A 20,544-nucleotide genomic window follows, 5' to 3' on the forward strand; every position below is an offset into this window, starting at 1 on the left:
TCTATTATTTGCAGCCACATGCATCATAATTATATGTGATCAATATAACTTTGGAGCTCATTCCATAACAGCACTGCTTTGTTCTTTTTAAGAGCTGCATAGGGGCGCCTGGGTAGCTCAGTCGGTTAAGCATCAGACTCTTGACTTCAGCTCAGGTCATGACCTCAGGGTCATGGGATTGAGCACTGTGTCAGGCTCCAGCGCTCAGCGGAGAGTCTGCTTGACATTCCCTCCCTCCCTCCCTCTGCCTCTGCCCCTCTCCAGCCTGCACACTCTCTGTGTCTCTCCTTGTCTCTCTAAAATTAAAAAAAGAGCTGTTAGTACTCTGTCACATAGATGTGTCATATTTTTTTTAAGATTTTATTTATTTATTTATTTATTTGAGAGAGTGTGTGCATGAGCAGAGGGAAGGGCAGAGGAAGAGGGAGAAGCAGAATCCCCACTGAGCAGGGAGCCCGATGTGGGGTCGATTCCAGGATCCTGAGATCACGACCTGAGCCAAAGACAGACGCTTAACCGACTGAGCCACCCCGGCTCCCCAATGTGTTATATTGTTTAAACCAAACCAGTCCCCTATTGATGAACAATTAGGTTGTTTCCAGGCTTTCACTATTCAAACGATGCTGGTTTGTTATCTGTGTCTGTGCTCATTTGGAACACACCTATAAAATAATTTCCTAAGCCTTTAAGTGGTTGATCAAATGAGTCATGGAGAGAATTAATTCTATGTTAAGACATTCCCAGCTTGGCTTCTAAGGAGGCTGTAAAAACGTACATTCCCTCCACCAGTAGGATTACCACAACACACAAGGACCCTAAACAAATGTGAACATTTCCTCTCCAAATTCCGCACGCCACGCCCCGCCACACCACGTCACGCCCCCGATCGCTCAACGCGCAGGCTCAGATTCCACGCCAGCCTTGCCCCAGCTCGGCGTTCGCGGCGGGGCCAAGCGACGTCAAGGCCCCGCCCGAGCAGACCCGGAAGCAGAATCCCCAGCGAGTTAAAGCTGGAGTCACTGCTAGGGCACTAGCACCAGAGGGCGCGAGAGTCGCCTATGTTGGCTCATGCCTTCCTTGTCACGTCAGTGAGCCAGTCCGGAAATGGAGGGGTTTGCCGTACAAGATGGCTGCTTCCTTTGTGGTTGTAGGGAACACAGAGTTTTTCCCGTTTTGAGAAACGCGATGATCTGAGCGCAGGGATTGCAACGCAGGCTTCTCGTAAAAGATGGCTGCCGCGGAGTTTCCAGGTGTCTTGACGGGGTAGGTGACCCAAAATCCAAGATGGCGGCTCCCACTGTGAAAGCGGAGACAGCCGGAAAAATGGGAGCGTGCGAACGTGCGTCGGGGTGGGGGTCCGGCCCCGCCCCCGCCGCAGGTGGGATGGGCCTTGCACGCTCGGTCTTTGTGTGCGGGTGGAGTGGTTGGAGGAAGGGTCTCCTCCGGGGACTCCCCGCCCTGCATTTCCTGGGACTCAGTTTGGACTTAATGATACTTCGTTGTATACCGTAAGGTACTTTTCCCTGCCAACAACTAAGAAAGGGGGGTAGAACGGGGATTCGTAGTAACCTCAAAATGATTCATGTAGACAAAAAGACAGCTTTTTCCTCTCTTAAGCCGTGAAACCAGAGAGTAACCAGGTGAAATTAAATTAGAGCCCATTTTTCCCCAAAGGAATAACTTGCCATTGCTAGAAAGAGCAAAGCAGCAGTTTACAAATTCCAAGATATATTACGTGAGAAAAAGCAAAGCACAGAAAAATGTCTATGGTTATAACATTGTGTTTTGTTTTGAGACCCATATGGGTAGTCCTGGGGCTCCTGGCTGTCTCAGTAGGTGGAGTGTGAGACTTGACCTCAGGGTTGTGAGTTCAAGCCCTACCTTGGGTGTAGACATTACTTAAAAATAAAATCTTGAAGGGCACCTGGGTGGTTCAGTCATTAAGCGTCTGCCTTTGGCTCGGGTGGTGATCCCAGGGTGCTGGGATCGAGCCCTGCATCGGTCTCCCTGCTCAGAGGGAAGCCTGCTTCTCCCTCTCCCACTCCTCCTGCTTGTATTCCTACTCTCGCTCGCTCTCTCTCTTGTCAAATAAATAAACAAAATATTTAAAAAATAAATAAAATCTTGAAAAACAAAACAAAAAAGACCCACATGGGTTAAGATACAAAAGAGCTTGTGAGGGGGAGCAGAATATGCCACCCCAAAGTGTGCCTGCCACTTTGACATGTGGATTATTTTGAGCCGAAGTCAATCCAGACCTAGCATACTCAGGAAAATTTTTACCTCTCCCTTAACTGCCTGAAAGAATTTAAATAGGGGGACCTGGCCCAGAAAGAGAGCTATTACCAGGGTTAGCTTTTTATCTCAAGGACTTACCTGCATGGCAGGGCAAACATCTGCTTTTATCTTCGTGTGAATTGCCTTCTCCCATTTGAAGTCCCAAGCCCTTATCCCATTCCTTAGCTCAGAAATGGCATATAAGCCTCAACTGCCTGAGTGTCTTTGGGTTTCACCTTTTTATGGGGCTTCTGTATATACAAAATTAACCTTTTTCCCTATTAATGTGTTTTATGTCAATTTAATTATTAGACAAAGAACCTAGGAGGATGGAAGGAAAATTTTTCTGCCCTGACACTTGCCTAGGCATAAAACATCTCCATCTGAAACTAGTAACAGTAATTGCCTGGTCTAACAAAAGCAATAGATATGAAAAGGCGAGGAACAGGAATAGGAAGAAAGATAAGTTTTATAATTATTTAAATATATGATTTAATCACATGAAGTTCCTTTATAAGGTCATCATATCATTAAAAGACAATAGCAAAAAAAAGTGGCATTTTTCAGCTGTAACTGAATTTAATAAAGATCCATGATATTCATTGTGTAAGGATAAAATTTTCAAGGTCAATATTACAGTACTTGCTGCAACGGCTCTATTCTATACCCATGTGACTACCTGAGCCCTCTTGAAAGCTAGTTATATGGGGGGGGGAGGGGTTGCTTTTTTGATTTGGGGTTTTGTATTGTTTGTTTGAAGGGTTTTTGTTTTTGTCTGTTTTTTGAGGGGAGGAGGGGGAACAGGAGGTGTGGCCTGGCAAACAGAAGACACTCAAGACCTATTTGTTGAATGAATGAATGAATGCATGCATGCCTTTCTACTATAAACACATATTCTTAGTGACATCTTCTGGTATATCTTCCTGTTTTTAGGGTTAGTATCATGGAAAACAATGGCAGCATTGAACTAGCATTCAAACCAAGTTCTTCCATAAAATCATCCAGAAATGTGTTTCCAACACTCAAAAAATAAAGTAGTAGCAGTTCCAGAATTGGTATTGATCTTGGGAATCACATATTTCAATGTGAAAGAAGGATCAATCCTCTGTCCTGAAATAATTGACCATTCCTGAGCCTTTGCCAATGTGCCAGGCACTGGACAAATGGGCACCTTTACACATACTACTCAGGGTTATTGGATGTATTAAATATGGTAATGTAATCGGTGTTTCACCAAGTTCCTAACCTGTACTAAATGCTCAATAAATGTTAGCAATTACTATTTCATGGCAGCCCCAAGTTACAGTGCATTTTTGCCTCTGAGAACTTACGGGGGCTTTAAAAATATCCCAGTTGCCATAGGGATTTTATTATTATTATTATCATCATAGAGGCCACATGGTATGATGGAAAGAATTTAGCTCCTTATTATGCATGTTTGAGTAAGTTCCTTAACCTCTTTCATAGACTCCCTGTGAAAATAATAGAAACAATATGTAAAGGACTTTATGCAAGGCATAGTAGGCACTCAATAAGTGGTCTCTAATTCTGTAGTATTTCAACGTCAGAGTTAAGGAACTAATACTGCACTCAGGCAGGAGAACTTCTCTGGTCAAGAGACAGGAGCAGGCGGCCACAGGGTGACAGTTACCACAGGAAGCTACAGGGAGAAGTTGGAGGGATGGCAGGTCCACTGGCTTCAGTGCCTCAGGCTTCCTGCCTCCATTGGAAAAATTGCAAGGTCTCCCCCCCGCAAGCGGATATGATCTGCGGGCCGTTTGCAGAGATGCCCCTTTCCCAACAGCCACCTGCGCTGTCCCAGCTCACAGTCACCTCTTTGGAGCATTTACAATGCCTCTAAGAGGCACCAGCCACTATTTCTGAGGCTCATTCCTCATACTCTAGTGTTTGTTATGAATTGCCTATTGCATATGCTTAATTATTTGAGAATTTTTAACTGTGGAAAAGTGCACATGAAATTTACTATCTTAACTGTTTTTAAGTGTACAGTTCAGGGCAAGAATGGGTACAACAGCAGTGAAGGATCGTGGGCTTGTAGTTGGTTGAATCCTTTTCACAAGGTTGACAACGTCACACTCCAGAACCAAATTAGATGCTTAGAATATTAGCTGCTCAAGGTTTGAAAGATATTTAACAGTCATCAAATCTAATTTCCCAGTGCTCTGGACATCTTGCCCACCACTTGAGTACTCAGTTTCTGCCTGCATTGCTCAAGGAGCAGGATGCTCTCTAACTTGGAGGACCTGTTCCATTTGTAGAGAGGTCTGGCTATGGGAAAGTATTCATTCATTTGGAGTCAAATCTGATCCCTTGCTCTGTTCCTCAGGGATGCACAGAATGTGTTCGTGCCCAATCCATGACAAGCAGTAAGGGACTTTAAGGTATCTACCCTGAACTCTTATGACCTGTTTTTTCCTAGCCCGGATCTTTTGTCCAAGCTCCTGACCTACACATCCCACGCTCTCCTGGTTCTCCACACGTGGCTATCCCACAAGTATCTCAGACTCAGTATTTCCAAAGCATGGCCTGTTCTCTCCTCCTTCCTTATCCAGAACCCGGGCACAGTGCACATTGCTATTTGTCTCTGGTACAAGTACCAAACAAATGAGGGCTTGCTTTTTCTCTTTTGTACAAGTAGTTTAGATTTAAGCAAATGCAGCTACCCCATGGTGCCAACAAGGACCCAGACTCCTATGTTTTGACAGGAAACCCATAGTACCTTAGCCAAACAGAGATTTCCTTTTTCTCATGGATTGAGAAGTTCTGAGAAGTACAGTCAACCCATGAAAGCATCAGAGGCTGAAGCTACTTTTATACTTTTGGTCAGTTATCCATATCCTGTGTCTTTCATCTTCAGAGGTTTGGCTCCTCTGTCACATCCATGTTTCGGCCAAGGTGAACAGGAAGGGAAAATAGCAACCATACTTGCCAGCTCAGTTGGTCTTTCTTTTATGAACTATTCAGGAAGCTTCACTCAGCAACTGCCATTTCCACCTCATTGCCTAGAACCATGTCACCTGGCCTTCTCTAGCTACAAGGAATGCTGAAAAACATGGTTCTTTAGCTGGGCATGTTGTTGCTCTGAACAAATCAGGGTTGTAAGAACAAAGAGGAGAATATAGATGTGAATAGTAATGTCTGTCACAGTAAAGCTTCGTTGAGCAACATGAATCATGTTTCCTAACTGCAGGATTTCTCAGAGCCTTTAAAATTCCAGGGAGAGATACTGTATGCATCCACAGAAAAAACTCTTTGCAATGGTCGTGTCTAAGGAATACTGTTTCATGGTACATGTTTCAGGAAGCACAGAACAAGCACAGTCTCTCTCCAATACTTTCAAAGAAAAATTTTATCTGAACCCAGGGTGGATTTGTTAAGGTATTTATGTTACTATAATGTAGTAAGAATGACAGATTTAATGACTTTCATGAAAATTGTATCATTATTCTTTCCATTTCCCAATCCAAAAAGCTTCTGGTCATTTTCAGTATTTTTTCTCTTTCACAGTACTTAGTTTTCTTCCCTGAACTCTTGCAACCGAATCTTCACCCTTAACATTTTTTAAAAGATTTTATTTATTTAGAGCGCATGAGAGTGAGAGAGTGAGCACAAGCAGGGAGAGTGGCAGAGGGAGAGGGAGAGATCCCAGGACCTAGAGATCATGATCTGAGCTGAAGGCAGACGCCTAACCGAATGAACCACCCAGGCGCCCCTCTGCTTAACATTTTTAAGTATTTTCTTCTAGTGTTTTTTTGTATGCATGGGTATATGTATTTTTATAAATAGTTGAGATAATATGTGCATATATATATACATATAAACATATATATATATACACACACACACATATACATATATGCAGCAGCAAGAATGATGTTTTGGGTTTGTTTTTTTTTTCTTTCTATTCCCCATTCTAAGACTAGGAATACACTGAGATTAATACAAGAGGAAACTTTTTGGTCACTATGGTAGGCTCTGTTGGTTGATATTCCTCCTTTCTCTTGGCTGAGGCACAATGGTTAGAAAGCTCAGAGTTAAGAAATATATACAGCTACTATGACAGAGATGCAAAATAATAGTTACTTTATTAAGATGAAAATGTGTTAGGGCGCCTGGGTGGCTCATTCGATTATGTGTCTGCCTTTGGCTCAGGTCACGATCCCAGGGTCCTGGGATCTAGCCCTACACATGCAGGGAGCCTGCTTCTCCCTCTCCCTCTGCCTGCCACTCCCCCTGCTTATGTGTGCTCTCTTGCTCTCTCTCTCTCTCTCTCACTCTCTATCTCAAATAAATAAATAAAATCTTTAAAAAGAGATGAAAATGTGTCTCCACATGAAAGTCCAATCTTGGCTCCAGTGGCCAAAGCAAGATGGGTCAAAGTCAGAGTAGTGGTGGTCATGGTCCTGGAGGTAGCAAGAAGGATGACGAGGACAAGAAAAAGAAATATGAACCTTGTGTACCAACTAGAGTGGGGAAAAGAAGGAAACAAAGGGATCAGATACTGCCAGCAAACTGCCACTGGTGACGCTCACATTCAGTGCCAGTTAAAATTACTGAAGTTAGAGGAGGAAGAATTCATTAGAAATCAGGAATAAATGAAGCCTGTAGGAGAAAAGCAAGGGGAGAAAAGATCAAAGGTGAATGATCTGAGGGTAGCCAGTTCCTACCCAATGTTGGTAGGAACCTTGGAAGAGGTCACTGATGATCAAAGACACGCCATTGTGTGTGTGTCTACATCTGTGGGCTCAGAACATCACATCAGCATTCTTTTCATGGGTAGACAACAATCTGCTGGAACCCAGCTGCTCAGTCCTGCTCAACCACAAGGTGCATGCTGTGAGAGGAGTGACATGGATCTCCTAGTCACAGCGATGAAGTTGAAAAGTCCCTCCAGGAAATCTATGCTGTAATTGGGGGGTTGGACATCCAAATCAGGGAATTAAGGAAACTGTGAGTTTCCTCTTGCTCATTCTGAATATTATGGGGAAAAAATGGGTATAAAGCCCCCAAGGGAGTCATTCCTTATGGCCCACTTGGCACAGGTAAAACCTTACTAGCCAAAGCAATAGCAAACCAAACCTCAGCCACTTTCTTGAGAATAACTGGCTCTGAATTATTCAGAAGTACCTAGGTGATTGGCCCAAACTTGTACAGGAATTGTTTCAAGTTGCTGAAGAACATGTATCATTCATCATTTTTATTGATGAAATTGATGCTATTGGGACAAAAAAATATTACTTGAATTTTGGTGGTGAGAGAGAAATTCAGCAAACAATATTAGAACTGTGGAAGCAGTTGAATGGATTTAATTCAAGGGAAGACGTGCAAGTTATCATGGCCACAAACCGAGTAAGAAATTTGGATCCAGCACTTATCAGATCAGGCCACATGGACAGGGAGAGTAAGGTCCCCCTGCCCAGTGAAAGGACAAAGAAGTCTGATTCATGCAAGCAAGATGATGCTGGCTGCTGCTGATGTAACCCTAGACGACTTGATCGTGGCTAAAGATGACCTCCCTGGTGTTGACATCAAGGCAACCTGTACAGAAGCTAGTCTGATGACCTCGAGAGAACGTAGAATGAAAGTAACAAATGAGGACTTAAAAAAAAAATCTAAAAATGTTTTTATGAAAAACAAGAAGGCACCTTGGAGTGGCTCTGTCTTTAGTGAACTACAGTTGCCTTCGAAGAAATGGTTAGGAGTGTCGCAGCGCCTCAGAGAGATATGATTGGGGAGGTGTCCCAAAGGAATACATATTCCAGTTGACCTTTCTTAGCAAAACATCCTATGTATCTTTAAAAATGTTTTTTATTCAAGTATAATTAACGTACAGTGTTATGTTAGTTTCAGGACTATGATATAGTGATTCAATAATTCTATACATTACTCAGTGCTCATCATATTAAGTGTACTCTTAATCCTCTTTACCTATCATCCTTTGTATCTTTTAGAACATGAAGTGTAGGATGCCCTTTGGGCTGCCTTCATCTTTTGGTCATGTGCAATGCTCTCTTTCAAATAAAGTGTGCTCTTTCTCAAAAAAAGAAAAGTCCAAGCTTTTTCAACAGCCTTTTTTTTTTTTAATTTCATTTATTTATTTGAGAAGCAGAGAGACAGAGAACACGCGGTGGGAGGGGCAGAGTGAGAAAGAGAGAGGGAAAGAGAGAAGCAGACTCCCTGCTGAGCAGGAAGCCTGATGTGGGGCTCGATCCCAGGATCCGGAGATCATGACCTGAGCAGAAGGCAGATGCCCAACCGACTAGCAACCCAGGTGCCCCTTTTAACAGCTTTGATTCAAGAAATCAGTAGGTATTTAGGTTCCATCAGTCTTGTTGCTTTGTCATCTCTAAGGAGTTGTCATCATCTAAATAGTCTACAGCTGGTTGCCACCACATCCAGTTCTAGCCAGTGGAAAGTGGGGAGAGAGAAAAGGAGCTCCTTATTTTTAAGGATATGACCTAGAAGTTTTTCACCCATTGGCCACCACTGAGTGCCTTTATTCTGAGCATCTGTGTATTCAGGTAAAAATTTGAGGATCCTGTTACAGTAAGAAGGAGGCCAAGATCTTTGCCTTCCTAAAGTTTATATTCTCTTTGGGGGACACGAGGAAAAAACAAATAACATGTTAGGCAATGACAAACGCTAATAAGAAAAAAAAGCAGGGTAATGGGATAGAGATGAAGATGGCACGTCAGATAAGGTGCTCAGGAAAGACCTCATTGAGAAGGGGATGAATAATCAGAGATATGAAGGCAGTGTGCTTCTGAAAGAAGGAAGAGCAAGTATAAATGCTTTGAGTTGGGAATGTGTTTGGCATGTTTGAGAAATAGCATGGTGTGGGCAGTGTTCCTAGAATTTGTTGAAATCAGAAAAGTGTAAACCAGATCATGTAGAGCCCTGCAGGCTACGGTATTTTTATTTTTTTGAAAGATTTTATTTATTTATTTGAGAGAGAGGGTGAGAGAGCACAAGCAGGGAGAGCGGCACAGGGAGAGGGAGAAGTAAGCTCCCCCGCTGAGCCGGGAGCCCGATGCGGGGCTCCATCCCAGGACCCCTGGATCATGACCCCAGCTGAAGGCAGACACTTAACTGACTGAGCCACCCAGGCACCCCTGGGTTTATATTTTTTGAAGATCACTAATTTAACAAGTTATAAAGCTTATATACTGTGGATCAAAGTCTTAAATGTAAGAGGTAAAACGATAAAACTCTTACGAGAAAACAGCGCAAAAAGTTTTGGCAATGGATTCAACGATGATTTTGTGAATATGAAACAAAAGGCATAGACAACAAACTGGGACTTCATCAAAATTTAAACATAGAATTACCATATGATTCAGCAATTCCACTTATGGGTATATTTCCGAAGAATTGAATGTAGGTATTCAAACACTTATTTGTACACCAATGTTCATAGCAGTATTATTCACAAGAGCCAAAAGGTGGCCCAAATGATGCACCCAAATGTCCATCAGTGAATGAATAGATAAACAAAATTTAGTGTATGCATACAATATTATAGAAGATAACTCATCCTTAAAAAGGAAGGAAATTCTAACACATGCTACAACACTGATGAACTTGAGGGAAGTACACTAAGCAAAATAAGCCAAAAGGATGAAAGAACAAATATTGCATGTGTTGGGAGGAAGAACTTATATTCTACCCTTCTAGGTTCTTTGGCTGGTAAGTTGATATAAAAGAGATTAACAGGAGGGGCACCTGGGTGGCTCAGTCGGTTAAGCGTCTGCCTTCAGCTCGGGTCGTGATCCCAGGGTGCTGGGATCGAGTCCCGCATTGGGCTCCCTGCTCGGCGGGGAGCCTCCTTCTCCCTCTCCCTTTGCCTGCCTGTCTGCCTACTTGTGAGCTCTCTCTCTCTGTCAAATAAATAAATAAGATCTTAAAAAAAAAAAACAGATTAACAGGAGAAAAACATTCAATTACATACATACAGAAGTCCCATCAGAATTTGAGACCCAGGGTGTTATGCACAAACAATGAATCATGGAACACTATATCTAAAACTAATGATGTAATGTATGGGGATTAACATAACAATAAAAAAATTAAAAAAAAAAAAAAGAATTTGAGACCCAAAGACAAGCCCATCAGTTGAGGTTTTTATGCCATCCTGAACTAAGGAATGCGATAGGGGCCTGGGGCTTCAAAGGGAAGAAGGGTGACAGGACAATAAGAAGAACAAATGTTTGGTAATTAGATGTTTGCCCTGCCATATAGATAGGTCTTTCAAATAAAAATTGATCTCTGGTTACGGCTGTCTTTCTGGGCCAGCTCGCCTATCTAAATTCTTTTAGGTGATTTGGGAGAAATAGAAGTTTTTCTTGAGTCTACCTTCAACTCAAAATAACCCACAAGCCAAAAGGGCATATTTTGGAGTCACATAGTTTGTCCCTCGCCTCAGTCCCACCTTGGAAACTTCCCCAAGAAGTTTCACAATCCTGAAATTGAGTTGGTAGATTGCTCCATCTCACTGAACCATTCTCTTAATACTGAGAATAGGTCAATTCAGTTAAACAGTTGTATCTCATTTCAGGAAGTGGTGATTCAGGTGGGCTCCCAAAGTTAGGGCTATGGTACAAGAGGCATTTCTATGGAAACAAAAGAAAAACAAGGATTAATGATTGGAGCAGATTATAATCCCTGTTTCTGAATTCCAAAGGCAGTGAGACTGGAAGATTCCTAGGTGTCGGCTCGAAGTATTTTCAGGCAGAGGCAATCTCGCAGATTTTTCTGGTTTGTAGTTTGAATGTCATTGGTGATCTCACTGAGGAGCCACACCGCAACAGGCCTGATGGTCCATACGTGAGCTGTTGTGGTGATTTCTCTGAAGTTTGTATCAAGTTGTCCAACTGTAGCTTGCATGGCTTCAGAAAAATGGCAGTTTTAGTTCTCAAGGATTCCATGTCAGAGGGTGGGAGGAAAGCTGGAAACATTAGTTTGGAGAGTTGAGCCAAATATTGGAGGAAACTAGAAAAATTCAGGATCGGGGCGCCTGGGTGGCTCAGTCGTTAAGCCTCTGCCTTCGACTCAGGTCATGATCTCTTTATCCATTGAAAGGATCGAGTCCCGCATCGGGCTCCCTTCTCCGCAGGAAGCCTGCTTCCCCCTCTCCCACTCTCCCTGTTTGTGTTCCCTCTCTCGCCATGTCTCTGTCAAATAAATAAATAAAATCTTTAAAAAAAAAAAGCTTTTAAAAAAAAAGAAAAATTCAGGATCTAGTCCAGCTTACAGGTAGAAAACAAAATCTCAAAGACAATTAACAGCACTAGAATTTGATATCCACAAAGGTGTATTACTGAAACATAATTTTTCTCTCTACAATCACCCCCATTTTTATCAAAGATAACCACAGCAAGACTAATGCATCTGCAAACCAAGTCTAGTTTTAATCAACTTGGCCTGATCATTTACATAAGTGCATCAAGAATAGTGGTTGACCATATAGGCTCTTTTAAATCTACTTTGCTGGAAACTTTTCATAAGGAATCTCAGATTGAACTTTTATTTATTTTTTTAAAAGATTTTATTTATTTATTTGACAGAGAGATAGAGCCAGAGAGCACAAGTGGGGGGAATGGCAGAAGGAGAGGGAGAATCAGGCTCCCTGCTCAGTGGGGATCATGACCTGGGATCATGACCTAAGCTGAAGGCAGACACCCAACTGACTGAGCCACCCAGGCGCCCCTCAGATTGAACTTTTAAAAGCTTCTCGAGGTTAACAAGCCATACTAAGGACTAGCATCAGATTGTGCCTGCAATACCTACAGATTTGGGTGAATTCCTCTTTTTTTGAGGTCTTCAAAATATCCTAAGGGTCCTGCACCTACCAGGATGTGACCTTCCTTATTCACCTGGTAAGGCTCCTGGGAACCCTGTAAGCAAGGTACCAGGCCAATTTTTCCATGGGGCTTTATTGGCTCCATAAAGTTAGTATTAGTTCCTTAAAGCTGTCTGGTCATGGGGGCACCTGGCTGGCTCAGTCAGAGGAGCATCTGACTCTTGATCTCAGGGTTGTGAGTTCAAGCCCCATGTTTGGCATAGAGATCACTTAAAAAAAAAAAAAGTTTTTAAAAAGCTGTTTGGTTATATCTGAGTCTATATACATCTCTCTCAAATGGTGACATTCCAGTCAAAGCCTTGGTAATATAACCTATGTTTCCAATTGTGTCCTGTTACAAGGAGAACAGATTCTTATTGACCTTATGCAAATAATTCTGTTGCCATGAAAATAAAAATATTCACTCACTAGGAATTACCAAATTCTAGAGGGATCAGGTAGGGAGAAAAATTGTTATGCGAAGGTATATGTTACCAAATTGTTGATAACTTAAGAGAAAAGAGAAAAAGGTTTCCTTAAATCTGGAGAAACAAAAAGCCATAAAATGTTTCCCAAAAGTCATAAAAATGATAATAATTCATTTCCAAAAAAATTTTTTAATTTTGATCAATTCCATTTTAGTTATTTTCATCTCAAATTCCTTTTATTTTTTTATTTTTTTAATTTAAATTCAATTAATTAACATATAATGTATTATTTGTTTCAGGCATACAGGTCTGTGATTCATCAGTCTTTTTTTTTTTAAAGAGAAGATCCTTTTATTTTTTTTTAATTTTTTTTAAGATTTTATTTATTCATTTGAGACACAGAGATAGAGAGAGAGCGAGCACAAGCAGTGGGAGAGGCAGAGAGAGAGGAAGAAGCAGACTCCTCACCGAGTCAGGAGCCCGATGCGGGGCTCGATCCCAGGACCCTGGGATCATGACCTGAGCCAAAGGCAGACGCTCAACCATCTGAGCCACCCAGGCGCCCCGATTCATCAGTCTTATATAATACCCAGTGCTCATTACAACACATACCCTCCCCAATGTCCATCACCCCATTACGCCATCCCCCACCCCCTCCCCTCCAGCAACCTTCAGTTTGTTTCCTAAGATTAAGAGTCTCTTATGGTTTTTCTCCCTATCTGGTTTCATCTTGTTTCATTTTTTCCTCTCTTCCCCTATGATCCTCTGCCTTGTTTCTTAAATTCCACATATCAGTGAGATCATATGATAATTGTCTTTCTCTGATTGACTTATTTCGCTTAGCATAATACCCTCTAGTTCCATCCAGGTTGTTGCAAATGGCAAGATTTCATTTTTTGATGGCTGCATAATATTCCAGTGTGTGTGTGTGTGTGTGTGTGTGTGTGTGTGTGTGTGTGTGTGTACCACATCGTCTTTATCCATTCATCTGTAGATGGACATCTGGGCTCTTTCCATAGTTTGGCTATTGTGGACATTGGTATAAACATTGGGTACAGGTGCCCGTTCAGATCACTACATTTGTATCTTTGGGGTAAATACCCAGTAGTGCAATTGCTGGGTCATAGGGTAGCTCTGTTTTCAACTTTTTGAGGAAACTCCATACTGTTTTCCAGAGTGGCTGCACCAGCTTGCATTCCCATCATTTCCAAATAATTAATATTTGTTCCACCTGAATCCAGTTTTTCCATTGGCTCTGGAAATTCTTACCCAGCAGTTTTTTTGGTAAAGGTTTTATTTTATTTTATCTGATTTTATTTTATTTTATTTTAAAGTAGGCTCCATGCCCAACATAGACATTGAATTCACAACCCTGAGATCAAGAGTTAGATGCTCTACCCTCTCTCCCCTCCCCAAATTAATAAATTTAAAAAATTCTTTTTAAATTAAAAAAAAAACTCCCCCTGCTCATGCTCTCTCTCCCTCCCTAAAGGAAATAAATTAAAAAAAATTTTTTTAAAGATTTTATTTATTTATTTGACAGAAAGAGACACAGCGAGAGAGGGAACATGAGCAGGGGGAGTGGGAGAGGGAGAAGCAGGCTTCCTGCTGAGCAGGGAGCCTGATGTGGGGCTTGAACCCAGGACCCTGGGATCATGACCTGAGCTGAAGGCAGACGCTTAATGACTGAGCCACCCAGGCGCCCCCCAAAATAAATTTTTTTAAAGGGGTGCCTGGATGGCTCAGGCAGTTAAGCCTTTGGCTCAGGTCATGATCCCAGGGTCCTGGGATCAAGTCCCATGTCGGGCTCCCTGCTCAGCGGAGAGTCTGCTTCTCCCTCTCCCTCTGCCCCTCCCCCTGCTCGTGCACTCTTTCTCTCTCCCTCTCTCTCTCAAATAAATAATTTTTTTCAAAAATTAAAAAAAAAATTTAAAAAGAGTTACATGCTCTACCAAGTGAGCCAGAGAGATGCCCCCATTACCCAGCCCAGTTTTATAATCTCAAGTTACCAGAAACCTGAACTTGTCAAAAGTTCTTCTCTTGAATCTCCTTGAAGGAGTACTTTTGCAAGAACACTTTGCAGAGAATCAGACTAAAATGACTATCTGTAAATGACAAAAACATTTTAAATGACCATTGTTAAAGATCTGATGAGAGCTCATTATAGTGGAATTAATACATAAATGTGCTTATTTGTATGACATACAATATTTTAAGGTAGTAACTAGAATTATGACTGATAACATTATACAGATACATGTCAGAATTTTAGGAATTTCATACAATTTCTAGAATAATTATATTAATAATATCAATAACATACAATATAACCTAAGAAGGTTTATCAGGATTATTTGATAACCCTTCTCCTGTAATTTAACATACCAAATAAGCCCAATCGGTATTAACAGCTCTCTTTTTATAAGGAGAGAATACAAATCTTTTGAGATATTCCAGGGACCCTCTGGAAATTCTCAAAATTTAGCTTGAGGTAAAAAAATATATATATATTTTTAAGATTTATTTATTTATTTTAGAGAAAGAGAGAAAGCGTGAGTGGGAGAGGCAGAGGGAGAGGGAGAGAGAATCTCTAGCAGACTCCACACTGAGCTGGGAGCCCAATGCAGGGCTCAATCCCATGACCCCGAGATCATGAACTGAGCTGAAACCAAGAGTTGGACGCCCAACCAACTGTGCCACCCAGGTGCCCCTGAGGTCAAAAAAGATTTTACTGAGAATTTGATTCTGGAAACTGTCAAAAATATCAAATGGTTTGGACACTTGACCAAATAGGATCACAGATCAGTATGAAACAATAATTATCCATTGAACCAAAATGACAAAAGATTTTAAAGGCAAATACAAAATGTTATGTAGTTCTGAGCAAAACCAGTGAAAGACCAAATAAAGCACAGAAAATTATTTTGATAAAACAAAGAATTTCTGCTTTCTAGGCAGATTATTTAAAAGGTAAAGTTCTTTTGCAGTCTGTTACCAACAGCAAACCGAAAGTCCAAGAAAACTTTGTCCTTTTAAGAGAGAAAACCAATTCTAATTTTGCACCAGCTTATTTTTTATATTAAAACTCACTTAACTGGGGCACCTAGGTGGCTCAGTCAGTTAAGTGGTGGACTCTTGGTTTTGGCTCAGGTCGTGATCTCAGGGTCATGAGATTGAGCCCCTGTTGGGCTCTGCACTCAGCAGGGAATCCACTTGGGATTCTCTCTCTCTGCCCCTCCCCCACTGCTCACATGCACATTCTCTCTCTCTCCACTTTCTCTTTCTAAAATAAATAAATCTTTAAAAAAATAAAAAATAAAATAAAATTCAACTTAATTAAATTTATTCTAACGTTAGCAAGTTTGACCAAACATTAAAATTTCTTTCCAAAGATTGTTTTCCTACAAATTTCTACAAATTTCTTTTCCTTCAACAAAAATTCATTTCCTTTCCTCATACCTTCTTTTACCAAACACATACATCCTACTTTCCTTACATATGGAGATATTTCCCTTATTATTTCTTGTAACTTTAATTACATATATTAATTAGAATTCTTAACCCTTAGAAATCTTAATTTCTAGTGAAAACTAAGAATAAGCAATTTTGAATTATATTATACTAGTATTCTTTAGATTGGCAAGTTTATGAATATATTTCATAATTTCTAGAAACATATGCTTCTTCACAGTATAATCTTTCAACATGACACAAGACATGTTTACCAAAAGACCCAAATATCTTTAATTCCATTTTAAAAAATTCAACTGAGTAAAATTTGAACATCTGATTGGCAAGATTCATGAATAGAACAGTATCCAAGGAGCTATACAAAATGAAAGGCTTTTGGGGCACCTGGGTGGCTCAGTTGGGCATCCAACTCTTGATTTCAGCTCGGGTCATGATCTCAGTGTTGTGGGATGGAGCCCTACATCAGTCTCCATGCTCAGCGGGGAGTCGGCTTGGGATTCTCTCTCTCTCCCTCTACCCCTCCCTTGTGCGTACACTCTCTCTCTCTCTCTCTCCAAAATAAATAAATAAATAAATAAATCTTTTTTTAAAAAAGGAAGGCTTTTATAGGCAGAAGAGACAATAATTAATATTCTATATTTTGGGGTGCCTGGGCGGCTCGGTTGGTTAAGCATCTGCCTTCACCTCAGGTCATGATCCCAGCATCCTGGGATCCAGCCCCGCATCAAGCTCCCTGCTCAGCGGGGAGCCTGCTTCTCCCTCTTTCCCTCTCCCTCTGCTGCTCCCCCTGCTTAGGCTCTCTGTCTTTGTCAAATAAATAAATAAATAAAATCTTTTAAAAAATATATTCAATATTTTATCTTATTTGGAAATGATCTAGATATTTAATGACTATACATCATTTAACTTAGCGAAACTCTAAAGTTTTAAGTTACCAAAAAGATTTGGGGAAACTATTTAAATAGACATACCATAACACATAAATATTCCTGGAAAGTTGATTTATAAACTGTTATCTTACATCTATTTAATTCACTTGTTCTTAACAATTATGCTTAGATTAGTTAGGAAAATTTCATGAGACATTAGAAAGCTAACCATCATCTTAAGTTATCTTTCTTGCTGACAAATTCCATAATGGAGATGGCGTGAGCTTATTTGACTTTTGGTAAACCTAGGTAGAATAGAAGTATATTTTATGCTGATAACTCTGAAGATATGCCTATTTTAATTAAGCCAACAAATTTAAATTAGTCTTTTTTTTTTTTAAGATTTATTTATTTATTTATTTGAGAGAGAGAATGAGAGACAGAGAGCACGAGAGGGAAGAGGGTCAGAGGGAGAAGCAGACTCCCCGCTGAGCAGGGAGCCCGATGTGGGACTCGATCCCGGGACTCCAGGATCATGACCTGAGCCGAAGGCAGTCGCTTAACCAACTGAGCCACCCAGGCGCCCAACAAATTTAAATTAGTCTTAATACTAAATGTTTTTCCAGATCACTTGATCCTAAAAAGTATTTGGGTTACTTTCTGTTATATTTCTGAGAACTCAATTATATAAGCACTTCATTTTCTCTAAGCCAATTAAATAAAGTTTTTTTACAGGTTAATTTTGGTGATACCATCCACAGGGATAAAATGCTACACATCTACAATATATATATTTACACACATAAAAATACAGACAGACACAGAAACCTTATAGTTTCATTTTAAAATTTTAGCCATGAAATAGGTATGATAATGTAAAGTTCACGTTATAAAAGAACAATTGGAATAAGTTTGTCTGCTTAGATGGCTAAAGCCTTTTAGAAGACACTTAAGATTTGTATTTGTTCTTGACAAGTAATCTTAATGCAAGTTCTTTCAAGAACTTTGGTTTCCTAAGGGAAGAATTCTTGTAGTACTTAGGTTTCTGGATTGGTAAAAAGGAATAGGTGGAGTTTGAAATGGCCTCTAGAGCTGTATTTCTAATTTTGCAAAGATTTGTAAGATAAGGACAGTCATCCTTAATTCCTCAAAGAATTGGTTTGTAGCCTGGATAATGAAGGACTGACACACCCATACACCTATATTAGAATGTTTTTCTTTCCCTCTGTGTACATAGTTTTATTCTACCTTAGGAGAGAAGGCCTAAAAAAAATAAAAAATAGAAAATAAAAAATAAATTCCTCCTTTTAAATATAGGCATGCCTCATTTATCGTGCTTCACTTTATTATACTTTGCAGATACTGTGGTTTTTACAAGTTGGAGATTCGTGGCCACCCTGGCATTGAGCAAATCTATTAGCACCATGCCCACTTCATGTCTCTGTGTCCCATTTTGGTAATTCTTAAAATATGTCAAACTGTCTCATTATTAGTATATTTGTTATGGTGATCTGTGATCGGCGATCTGTGACGTTACTATTGTAATTGTTTTTAGAGCACCACAAAATGCGCCCACATAAGGCAGCAAATTTAACTGACAAGTGTTATGTGTGTTCTTGACTGTTCCACCAACCAGCCATTTCCCCCCATCTCTTTCTCCCTCTCCTCGGCTCACCCTATTCCTTGAGGCACAACAGAACTGAAATTAGGCCAATTAATAAAACTACAACGGCTTATAAGTGTTCAAGTGAGAAAGAGTCCCATGTCTCTCATTTTAAATCAAAAGCTAGAAATGATTAAGCTTAATGATTATGGCATGTTGAAAGCTGAGATAGAGGCTGGAAACTAGGCCTCTTATGCTAAACAGCCAGAGTTGTGAATGCAAAAGAAAATTTCCTGAAGGAAAGTAAAAGTGCTACTCCAATAAATCTGTGAGTGATAAGAAAGCAAAACAGCCTTATTTTGATATAGAGAAAGTTTTAGTATTCTGGATAAAAGATCAAACCACCACAACATTCTCTTAAGCCAAAACCTAATGGAGAGCAAGGCCCTAACTCTCTGTAATTCTGAGAAGGCGGAGAGAGGTGAGCAAGCTGCAGAAGAGAAGTGTGAAGCTAGCAGAGGTGGTTCTTGAGGTGAAGGAAAGAAGCCGTCTCCATAACATAAAAGAGCAAAGGGAAGCAGCAAGTGTTGATGTAGAAGCTGCAGCCCGTTATCCAGGAGATCGTGCTGAGATCATTAATGAAGGTGGTTACACTAGACAACAGATTTTCAATGTAGACAAAACAGCCTTCTAGTAGAAGAAGACGCCATCTAGGACTTTCATAGCTTAGAAAAGAGAAGTCAGTGCCTGGCTTCAAAGCTTCAAAGGACAGGCTAACTCTCTTGTTAGGACCTAATGCAGCTGGTGACTTGAAGTTGAAGTCAGTGCTCATTTACTTTCTGAAAATCCTAGAGCCCTTAAGAATTATGCTAAATCTACTCTGCCTGTGCTTTATAAATGGAACAACAAAACCTGGATGACAGCACATCTGTTTATAACATGGTTTACTGAATATTTTAAGCCCACTGTTGAGACCTGCTGCTCAGAAAAAAAAGATTCCTTTCAAAATATAACCACTCATTGATAATGTACCTGGTCATCCAAGAGCTCCAATGGAGCTGTATGAGATTAATGTTGTTTTCATGCCTGCTACCACAACATCCATTCTGCAGCTCAGGGATCGGGGAGTGATTTCAACTTTCAAGTCTTCTTATTTAGGAAATACACTGTGTAAAGATACAGCTGCTATAGATAGTGGACCTGGTGGAGCTGGGCAAAGTCAACTGAAAACTTCCTTGAAAGGATTCACCATTCCAGATGCCATTAAGAACATTTGTGGGGCGCCTGGGTGGCTCAGTCGTTAAATGTCTGCCTTTGGCTCAGGTCATGATCCCAGGGTCCTGGGATCGAGCCCCGCATCGGGCTCCCTGCTCTGCTTGTGTTCCCTCTCTGGCTGTCTTTTTCTCTGTCAAATAAATAAAGATCTTAAAAAAAAAAAAAAAAAAGAACATTTGTGATTTTTGGGGTGCCTGGGTGGCTCAGTTGATTAAGCATCGGCCTTCGGCTCAGGTCATGATTCTGGGGTCTTGGGATCGAGCCCCACATCGGGCTCCCCACTGCTTCTCCCTCTCCTGATCCCCCTGCCTGTGTGCTCGCTCGCTCTCTCTGTCAAATAAATACATAAAATCTTAAAAAAAAAAAACGTTTGTGATTCATGGGAAGCAGTTAAAATATCAATATGAACTGGAGTTTGGAAGAAGTTGACTGCAATCCTCATGACCTCGAGGGTTCAAGACTTCAGGGGAGGAAGTAACTGCAGATGTGGTGGAAAAAGCAAGATAATCGGAGCCTGAAGACAAGACTAAATTGCCTGATCTCCTGATAAAAGTTGAATGGATGAGGAGTTGCTTCTTATGGATGACAAAGAAAGTGGTTTTGTGAGATCTGCTCCTGTTGGAGATGCTGTGAAGATTGTTGAAATAACAACAAGGATTTAGAATATGACATAAACTTAGTTGATAAGGCAGTGTCAGGGTTTGAGTTGATTAACTATGGTTTTGAAATAATTTCTACTGTGGGTAAAATGTTACCAAACAG

The 20,544-nt window shown here is 40.7% G+C and overlaps 1 protein-coding gene and 1 pseudogene across 1 annotated transcript in view; both read left to right on the plus strand.

Annotated features, from left to right (window-relative positions):
* The first annotated feature begins 1,100 nt into the window (after positions 1-1,100).
* The window catches only part of RAB7A (RAB7A, member RAS oncogene family), a 127,713-nt gene continuing 108,269 nt past the window's right edge, over positions 1,101-20,544 (plus strand). Inside the window, exon 1 of the mRNA XM_036078490.2 lies at positions 1,101-1,263. The gene's annotated coding sequence lies outside the window, so the exon portion shown is untranslated. The remainder of the gene's footprint in view (positions 1,264-20,544) is intronic.
* On the plus strand, positions 6,668-8,616 carry LOC118526940 (26S proteasome regulatory subunit 4 pseudogene; annotated as a pseudogene).

Source organism: Halichoerus grypus, chromosome 1, assembly GCF_964656455.1.
Source record: "Halichoerus grypus chromosome 1, mHalGry1.hap1.1, whole genome shotgun sequence".
Classification (NCBI taxonomy): domain Eukaryota; kingdom Metazoa; phylum Chordata; class Mammalia; order Carnivora; family Phocidae; genus Halichoerus; species Halichoerus grypus.